The sequence below is a fragment of the Onthophagus taurus genome, chromosome 3, assembly GCF_036711975.1.
Source record: "Onthophagus taurus isolate NC chromosome 3, IU_Otau_3.0, whole genome shotgun sequence".
Lineage (NCBI taxonomy): Eukaryota > Metazoa > Arthropoda > Insecta > Coleoptera > Scarabaeidae > Onthophagus > Onthophagus taurus.
In genome coordinates, this window is record NC_091968.1 from 15267361 (window position 1) to 15277514 (window position 10154).

General features: G+C 36.0%; 1 long non-coding RNA gene across 2 annotated transcripts; it reads right to left on the reverse strand.

Moving 5' to 3' along the window:
* Positions 1-8699: 8699 nt before the first annotated feature.
* Positions 8700-9758, reverse strand: LOC139429419 (uncharacterized). Of its 2 annotated transcripts, XR_011640065.1 has the most exons (4): positions 9415-9758; positions 9052-9356; positions 8902-8993; positions 8700-8844 (listed from the first exon to the last, which is right to left on the reverse strand). It is a non-coding gene; the product is annotated as an uncharacterized lncRNA (long non-coding RNA). The 2 variants fall into 2 exon arrangements; XR_011640064.1 differs by having other exon boundaries at positions 9052-9758.
* Between the last annotated feature and the right edge of the window lie 396 nt (positions 9759-10154).

Sequence of the window (10154 nt, forward strand, 5' to 3'; positions counted from 1 at the left end):
CTTACCGAAGTAGCGGGATTTTTAATGATAGCGTTGATAACTTTTCCATTTATCATGGTGAATAGAAAAGTATGGGTCATTTCCACCTATATGTCTCTGACATCTTAATTTTTGATGGTCTTAAATTATCTAATTCTTTCAGCATCCTCGTGTATTCTGCCATTATAGAATTTTGGTCCTCTTTACAGAATGCCATCCGTATTGGCCTATATAGACTAAATTTTAAAAACTCATGATTAGAGACTGCTTTAAAATATTTTATACGAAAAAATACCTTGACGAATTAGGAGATTCATTATTCCAAACTAAAATTTTATCACCTTCTATGAATAAGGGTAATGCGTGCGTACACATTACGGTGGCATCCGAATTTTCAGGATTAATAAACCTTTGTTTAAACTCAGGATGACCACTGCTGCCATCCATACCCCATTTAAACGTTATGTTTAACTTGTTTGGGCAATTTTCTATGGGTATATTTTTTAAAATTCTTTCGGCTGTTCTATCCACCAGATGTTGAAGAGATACCTTTGCCTCCATTTCCGAAAAATACCCTGGATTTAAAATAGGATAGCTTTCTTTTTTGGCTTTTAGTATCTCGTGGAATGTTGGATAAATATCAACTTCTATAAAAGTAAATTAGGTGCGCTTACTTAATAAAATTAATATTACTTTTACACAAGGCTGCTGAACGCATATTTTGATACTGAGCCTTTGTTTGTTTACCATTTATAATAAATAAAGCCATTGCTTCTTCTGGGGTAAATGGTTCAGGAACACTGCGCCCTACGGCAGACAATACGTCTTCGGGGACTAGAGTAGCCATTTTTATAGCTTTTGCTGCATCTATTTTGTGTTCTTGCCTAAGTGCAGATGTAGCTGCATATGATAATTCTTCAGATGTGTAACTATCTCTTATTTCTAAAAGTTAAGTTTATAGTCACATTATATCACACACGTGCTGAACTATTACCTTTGGTTGCTCTATTTTTTTGAGAAGTTGACAAATCTGCAAAACATTTTCGTTTTGAAGGTCCAGCTTCTCACACACTCTCATCAGATAACTTCTTAAATGGTTTGTCATCTAACCAACTTTGATTTTTAATAATAAATTTTTCCCAAGAATGTCCAGAATTTCTCCATTTTTCTGCCCATTTCTTTAAAAAAGATTTTATTTGGGTTTCGTTTGGAGTAAAGCCACGCCCGTTCATGTATGTTAGTATTTCGTTAAATACCTCCGTTTCGGTTCTATTGCTAAAACCACCCTTAAGAAATTTATTGCATAGATCTATACGCGTGATTTCAGCTTTAATAAATAATAAACAAATAAATGAACAAAAACAATCGCATAAAAAAAGGTATTAAAAAGGGTATACAGAATATGATCTGAAACATATTATTACCAAAAAATTAATGAGCCTTTTAAGAAATATGTAGTTGTTAGTTTTAAATAGTTTCGTTTTTTACGGAGATGTGGTGATAAAATGTATAATATTTTCGAAAGTTGGATCGAGGTGGTTTTAAATCATTCACCACGGATAAGGTAATACTTAAAACTATATTTACAATCAATAACCAAAGTGGGCTTAAGCCGGCTTCAAAATTTAGTAAGCCTTATTTACTTAATAATTGCGTGTTTTACGGAGATGTGGTGATAAAATACAAAATATTTTCGACAGGCGGATCGTGGCGGGTCTAAATCATACACCACGAAATACATAATACTTTAAACTATTTTTACGATCAACATTCAAAGCGGGCGTCAAGACTTATTATAGTTGAAAACCTCAAAATTCATGATATACTTTCTCATAATGTTAACTGGCAATCAAGACATCAATTGAAAAACTGTTATATACATATGATAATACTTACCTAAAACCTTGAAATCCATATTTTCTTCAAAAATTACTACCACTCAAAACGTCACAAAATTAACTGAAAGTATACCAATGAAGCGCTTAGACAAAGTGACCGAATAACTTGCCCTGCGCCCTTATAAGGAAATCCATGTTGCTCAGGTAGATTTGCATATAATTGACTTTGAGTGAAAGTAATTCTTAGAAAAAAGTGTTATTTATAAAAGGGACTTTCCAAAATTACCTAGGGGTAAATTTGTTTTTTACCTCTATGCGTCACTTTTTCGCGATTTGAACCACTGTGCGACGTCCCCGCCCGCGCCCGGACGGCCCCGCTAGCGAATCCGCGGAAGACACCGCTACCAAGTGTCGTTGCCCGGACCCGCCTGGTTCCCTCGATGTCCCTTAACACATCTCTTTTTTTCATATGCGACACTTCCCCCTCTTACAAAAACATCGACCTCGATGTTTCGGGGATCACATCCTCGGGAACCCGGACCTCCAAGTCGCTGGCTGGGTCGCCCACCATCCTCCCGTTTCCACGATTGTTGGTACATGAAAAAATAAAATTATGCAGAAGAATTAATCTGTAATACTCCCCTTTTTTTCTGTTTAACCTAATTATAATAGATGGCGCCATACTAATGCTTAACCTAATCTTACAATCTTAGTTGTTTAAAGGTAATCCTATCCATTTACTTATTAGATCTATCCTAACTATATTTGTTACCTAAAATAATCCTTACTTGTCTAAATCTAAAATACCTAAGCCTAATTATTCGCTACTTAATGTAACCCTAACTAGTTGCTACCTAAACGTATTTTAGCTATTTGCTTACGCTTTTACATGTTCTTTTACTCTCTATCTGTGGTGACACCAGTGACACCTGAGAAGTTTCTTCTGCAGGGGTAGGCTCGTTTGATGTTATTTCAGTTAATTCACGCGCGGTACCTTTTACTTTTTTCAGTACTTGAAATTTCTTTATGATTGCATGCCCCAGATAACAAAAATTATGAACGAAATTATTACAAGAACATCACATGATTCGTTCATCACGTATTGCCATGCCTCTACGGTAGGAGTTGCCGCCAGGCCTATCAAAGCCGGATTTCTCACAATTTTAAAAAACACCACCATAGTTGTTATTACATTTACTACTTTTGTTACACTAAATAATTCATCATTAAATCATTAAGAGCAAACAAGCTCGATTTAAGTTGTTCGGACCTGATTGTTGTGGCTACAAAATCAAAATGGGGTATAGATGAATTCCAATTTTGGTTTACGCATTCCGTTACATTTGCAAAATTGAGTCGGGTATGCGTCATCATTGCCTCTAAATGTAACGTCTCCAATGTGGACCACTGGGCTGGTAAAATGTGTTTTAGATCGTATTTTTCTAACGATTTTGCTCCACATGGGAAGGTGCTTCTCACTAAAACTTCTCTATCAGAATACAACTCACAACCACAGGGAACATTGATCTCAATTGCACTCATGTCTAAAGGTGTAGGCAGAGACAGATTGTTCGAATTTCCGTTGCACCGCATTTTCAAATTATCCTGGGGATGACTAAGAATAAATTGTTCATGTGCAATTTGACTTATTAACATTCTTGAATTATTGTAACAGCTCATCGGGCAAGATTCTACCATTTTCGAAATCTGAGTTCCGGTGGCGAGATCCGTATAACATGATACAGCTTCCGAAATCATGTTATTGCTCCTAGGAAGTAAACAGAGTTTACTAATATCCGGATTGCAATTTTTTAGAGATCCATTGTCCAAGATTTTTACTTCGTTTAAATGTTTAGCTACATAAACCTTATCTTTGCACACCTGGCACGATTTCTCTTTCCAAGCGAAAGGTACACAGATTAGCTCAAAAAGTGACCATTTCACTAATTTCCTACGGATTGGAATTTTGAGTGCGATGACTATGGTTTCTTCGTAAAAGTGACAATCAGCAATTTCTAAATTAAAGTAACTAGATATTTGTGACGGGTTAATTAATAATTCATTTAATTGAAGTTGAAAGTCTTATTAAATCTGAATGTTGAACATCGAATTTTAACTCAAGATTATTGATTACCTCTTTCATAATTCCATCCGAAATTAGTGGTTGTATAGAGTGACTTGTGGCTACCCCGCAACACCAATTCATTCCATCTCCCAAGAAATCCAATGACCGCTCCTTTCTATACTCGGTTTCCCAATCTCCTAATTCGTGGCCAAGACTATTTTCTAATAACCGAAGATGCTGGTGGAATTGCTTATCCAAATTATTTTCCAACTGAAACCATTTACAGTCAAAGCTAGTGGAATTATCCTTGCAACTTTTTGGAGGAAAATCTGCCTTCTTCGCCAATTCTTTTAACCATGGTAATCTTGTGGTATAAATCAAAGGAACTAAAGATTCGTAAACATAAATGTCTGACAACTCCTTCCAGTAAACTCCCGAAACTATGCTCACTGGGTCTGCTGGTGTTATAATTGTGAAGAACGCTACAGCGATGGTTGTATCGAAAAATGCGGATATCATCTCGATCGATGATTTTTTTTTCTTTTTTCCTTGTACAAGTACTTTATTCGTAGCGTGCACTAAGAATGATACCGTTTGAACCGTTAAAATTTTGTTAACGAGCGTGATATAGTTTTATTCGCTCGACATGCACGGTGTCGTAATGGATCTTTTTTCGTCGAGTAATCTTAATTTCGTAATTGAGATCATTAAACTTTTTCGTGATCTCATATGGACCTAGCCATATAACCAGTAATTTTTCGGACTTGCATATCTTCCGTACAGGCGTATAAACTAACACTTGATCTCCTACAGCATAAGACGTCTCTCATCGGTTCCTGTCAAACCTGGATTTTTGCCTCTGCTGTTCTACCTCTATCCTCTTTCGAGCGTTTTCTCGAAATTCTTGCACACGTGCTACTAGTTCCTGAGCACTTTCATCATTAATTTGTGCGGTTTGTAGCGCTACATCAGATGGTAATCTGGCCTCGCGACCGTAAACTAACATGAATGGGGTTTCTTTGGTGGTCTCTTGTTTTGAGGTGTTATAAGCAAATGTTACAAGGGGAACATAGGTACACCAATCTTTCTGATTTGACGCAGTGTACATTGCCAACATACTTGCGATAGTTCCGTTAAAATGTTCAGTTAATCCGTTGGTTCTGGGGTGGTAAGCGGTTGTAAAAGTAGGGTGACTACCTAAGGCTTTTAATAATTCCGTCACTAAGTTTGACATAAAGCATTTTCCTCTATCGCTTAAGTAATAAATTAATAAATCTATCTTTACGGACGTAGTGGCTCTCAATACGTGGTATAGAATTGATGTGATCGAATACTGATTTCACTACCTCTTCGTCAATTCTCTTATGATTTCCATACTTTCCTCTCCGATCTTCTGGTATAAATCTCTGCTCAGATACTTTTGATTTAATCACAGTTCTAATCACTTTTTCCGAAATCCCAAAAGTGTTCGTCAAAAACGTCTTACATACTCTGACATTTTCTCCATTATTGTGAAGGTAAAACGCACAGTTTGGTTTTCTCGGCTCTGTAGATGAAACTCGCCTATATTTAAGCATCAGTTTTTCGATACATGAGCCAAGAAAATCTCGCTGGCGTGCAAGTTTCCTAAGCCCCAGCATTTTTTAAACAGTTGACTTCTACAATCCTCAGAGAGGTTTTGTGAACAAGAACGAATGCATTTATCGGGGCAAGTAGGTTTCATGGACTTAGCTTTGACAATTTTTCCAGTTCTTAAAGAAGTGTATTGTTGACCTGAGTTTCTGAAACGTTTTGCTTTAACTTGTTTCCAATTGTTCACATTTTTAATTCTTCTTTTTCCTTTCTTGACTGGGGAATACGTATATTCTTCTTCATTATCATCAGCATTATTCTCATCAATATTTTCGAGATTTATTGATCTTTCACTTGAAGAACACGAATCACTATTATTACCATCATTAGGGTTGTAATCATCACCTGATCCTGCAGAAAATGGTTCCTCTTCAGAATCGCAGTATACCTTGTAACTCTGGTTTATTTTCCTTAACATCAATTTTGAGGTACTTTTCCTTTCGGCCACGTAATGTTTGTTTAAAGCCTTACTTATAGAAGAAAAATTGGAAATTTCAACAAGAGGAAAGCTTTGGGTTTCAGCGTTAAATGATTCATTCTCATTAATAGGATTTTCGTCAGTAGCGGTTTCTGTTTTAGAGCATATATTGGGAGGTATATTTTCATTGGAAGGACAATTAGGAATTGCAGAAGCATCGATATTACTCACTACTTGAGTTGTCGCTAGACTCAATATTTTATAAGTTCGGGAACTCATTTCTCTGCAACACAAACCGCAGGTACTTATTACACCAGAAAACAGCTTTGGTGGTGTTTTCAGAAACACTAAATTTTACGAAAAACTGCAACAACACCAATTAGAATTGCCACCAGATACCGCTCTTCCTAATCGACAGATGGAGATTCCCTATACATTAGTTGCTGATGACGCTTTTCCTCTGCAAAAGCATATCATGAAACCTTATTCAGGACATCAAGAAGCTGGGTCAATAAAAAGAGTATTTAACTACAGATTGAGTCGGGCACGCAGAGTTATCGAAACTGCCTTTGGAATATTATCATCTGTTTAGAGTTCTTCGAAAACTTTTGCTTCTTCAGCCAGAACGAGCTTCTACCATAATAATTACTTGTGTCTACTTACTTAATTTTTTAAGGAAGAGCAAACTTTCCAGGCAAACATATTCGCCCAGAGAAACTTTTCCTCATGATGAAAACGGACATATCACATTGGGTACATGGGCAAGAGAAAATGACGAAGATCCACTGACTTCATTTTTACCATTATCTAACATACCGCGGAGATCTGCCCTTACTAATGAACGAATACGTAACGAATTTGCGGAATATTTTTCGTCAGTTGGTTAAGTTCCATGGCAAAATAATTGTGGATAAAATTCAGAAGAGAAATGTTATATTTGTTGATGGGTTAAATGGAAATAACGGAAATTTACTTGTTGAGTTGAAGAAATTATAAGTTGAGTCTTTATGATTTATTGAAAATAAATACGCACGCCGATTAACAATCGTGTAAAAACACACTCAAGATAATATTGCATTCTACTTAACCTACGCCGCACAGTGGTCTAAATTCGAAAAAACCCGAACGAAAATATTTTAACGCAGTTTGGGTTGAGATAACTTTTTGAAACTTAGTATGTGGTTATAGCACTATATGTTAAAAGACTTTGTGAACTTTTGGATCAAATATGTCAACCGGAAGTACTACTTTACTTGAGGCCACATTCTATTTTTTTCATATAATTTAGGTCCTTAGAATTGGATAAATACAAAATTTTATACAACGCTATTAAATCGTGAAGAATAGCTAAATACTAAATTGTTTAGATAGTTTAACTCGATGTAAGGTTTCTATAAATAAATACTGGTGTGAAGTTATCCATAAATCCCAGCAATAAACTTAAAACATTAATAATTCCGTAACCAATACGATTTGGGTAACCAAATTTCACACACAGGTCACTCTTACCCTCAAGAACAGCTAACCACCCCCATTTGGTAAAAAAAAAATTTTTCAACCCTCACCCCCGAAAAAGGGATGTTTTCGCCCTGATGGGCACCTTCGAATTAAACGAAATTCTACCACATAATAGAACACACTTCTAAGTATTTTTATCAATTTTCAAAACACCGTAAGCCCTAACGGTTTTCGAGAAAAAAAATCAGTATTATAAACCGCGGATGGGACTTTAGGGGTGAATTTGACCCCATTGGGCACCTCCAAAATTGACGAAATTTTAGGATGATTTAGAGGATGCCTTTAGCGATTGAAATCAACCATCCAAACACCGTAATGTATTACGGTTTCGGAGAAAAAAAATGTGTTATTAGACACTATAGGTATACAGCGCGGCGCGGACTTTGGGGGTGAATTTGACCCCGTTGGGCACCTCCAAAATTGACGAAATTTTAGGATGATTTAGAGGATGCCTTTAGCGATTGAAATCAACCATCCAAACACCGTAATGTATTACGGTTTCGGAGAAAAAAAATGTGTTATTAGACACAATAGGTATACAGCGGGGCGCGGACTTTGGGGGTGAATTTGACCCCGTTGGGCACCTCCAAAATTGACGAAATTTTAGGATGATTTAGAGGATGCCTTTAGCGATTGAAATCAACCATCCAAACACCGTAATGTATTACGGTTTCGGAGAAAAAAAATGTGTTATTAGACACTATAGGTATACAGCGCGGCGCGGACTTTGGGGGTGAATTTTACCCCGTTGGGCACCTCCAAAATTGACGAAATTTTAGGATGATTTAGAGGATGCCTTTAGCGATTGAAATCAACCATCCAAACACCGTAATGTATTACGGTTTCCGAGAAAAAAAATCTGTTATTAGACACTATCGGTATACAGCGCGGCGCGGACTTTGGGGGTGAATTTAACCCCGTTGGGCACCTCCAAAATTGACGAAATTTTAGGATGATTTAGAGGATGCCTTTAGCGATTGAAATCAACCATCCAAACACCGTAATGTATTACGGTTTCGGAGAAAAAAAATGTGTTATTAGACACTATAGGTATACAGCGCGGCGCGGACTTTGGGGGTGAATTTTACCCCGTTGGGCACCTCCAAAATTGACGAAATTTTAGGATGATTTAGAGGATGCCTTTAGCGATTGAAATCAACCATCCAAACACCGTAATGTATTACGGTTTCCGAGATTGTCTGAAATTTTAGGATGATTTGGAGAGTGGATTTTTGATAGAAAAAAAAACTTTTGATAAAGAATGAAATTTATTATATTAATGGTCTGTTTTACTTATAATTAAATTGTGTAATGGATTGAGAATATTATTATAATTAGTTGCTACCGCGTTCCAAACCGCTTCCAATCCTTGTTCATTTAAGTGAATGCCATCCCTGTGTAGAAATTTGTATTAAACACATAAGAAAAGAAAAATTTTCACGTTGTGTTACCCTTCCATCATGTTTCTGTTAACAATTGCTTCAATGTCGGTATAATTGATTTGCTTTTCAGCACAAAACCGTCGAATGTAATGATTGATTTCCTATAAAGGCATAGAGAGTATTTATTTATAGCATGACATAGAAATTATAATATCTTACGTTCACAGACTCGAAGTTTTTGCAGGGAGGAATTGTGCAAATTTGTATTCCTTTAGGATTTAAGGAAAGAAGGAAGCGGAAGAGGTGAGAATATTGGGACTTTAGTTGGGATGGTGATGTTTTGTGGAGTATATCGTTAGTTCCTATCATTATAACGATATGTCGTTCAACAATATCTCCACAAAACCAAGGGGAACATGTTTTTGGAATACACTTTGCGCGCCGCAAAAGTTTTAGTATTGTTTGACCGCCTACTGCTAAGTCGAGGAAATATTTTCCGTTGCTTGTCCGTTTTGATTGTCGTCCTAAAAATATATACCATTAGTAGGAATTAACTTCATATCTGTTAAAACAAATACTTACTTTGTATAGTACGTAGCATTCGGCAAAAATTACTATCGCCCAAAAACAGTAATTTCGTCGGCATCTTCGCTGGTCACTGGTTTTAACAAGAGATAAGCAGAACAACTGATCTCTGCAATAGCTGAGGAACCTTTATATATTATTAAGTTCTTACCTGTGTTACAGTAATATCGATGGCTATGATTGGTCAAAGCCGGTGTAAGTGTACTTACAATGCACTAACTCGTAAGCCACGTACCTGCTTAAGTGACCTTTTTACTGAAAAGAAGTTAAAAAGGAATTCCCTGTACATTTATTAACATCAAAAATAAGTTTCTGAATATCACTATTTCTTTATTAACTTCGCGCTTCGAAATGAAGACGTCGTTACCTCGCCAAATATTAATATATATATATTATATATTTAATTAAATATAACTATATTTGTAATTTATAATTTATATTATATATAAATATAATAACTTATTTATACACAATATATTATATACACAAAAATATTAACGAAAATATCGAAGCAGATTGATTCTAAAAAGAACCGATAAAATATCCATAAAGCGCGAACTACAGCAAAATATATCAACTAGTGATCTCCGTCCCCAATAGAATAGTTTAAGCACATTTATAAGTTTACTCCTCACCCTTCTGGCAAAATCTAAAAAAAAACAAAGGCGCTCTAAAACAACGCCGAATAAGTCGGCAACTATTTTCCCGGAATGCACTTATAATGCAAAAAATATGGA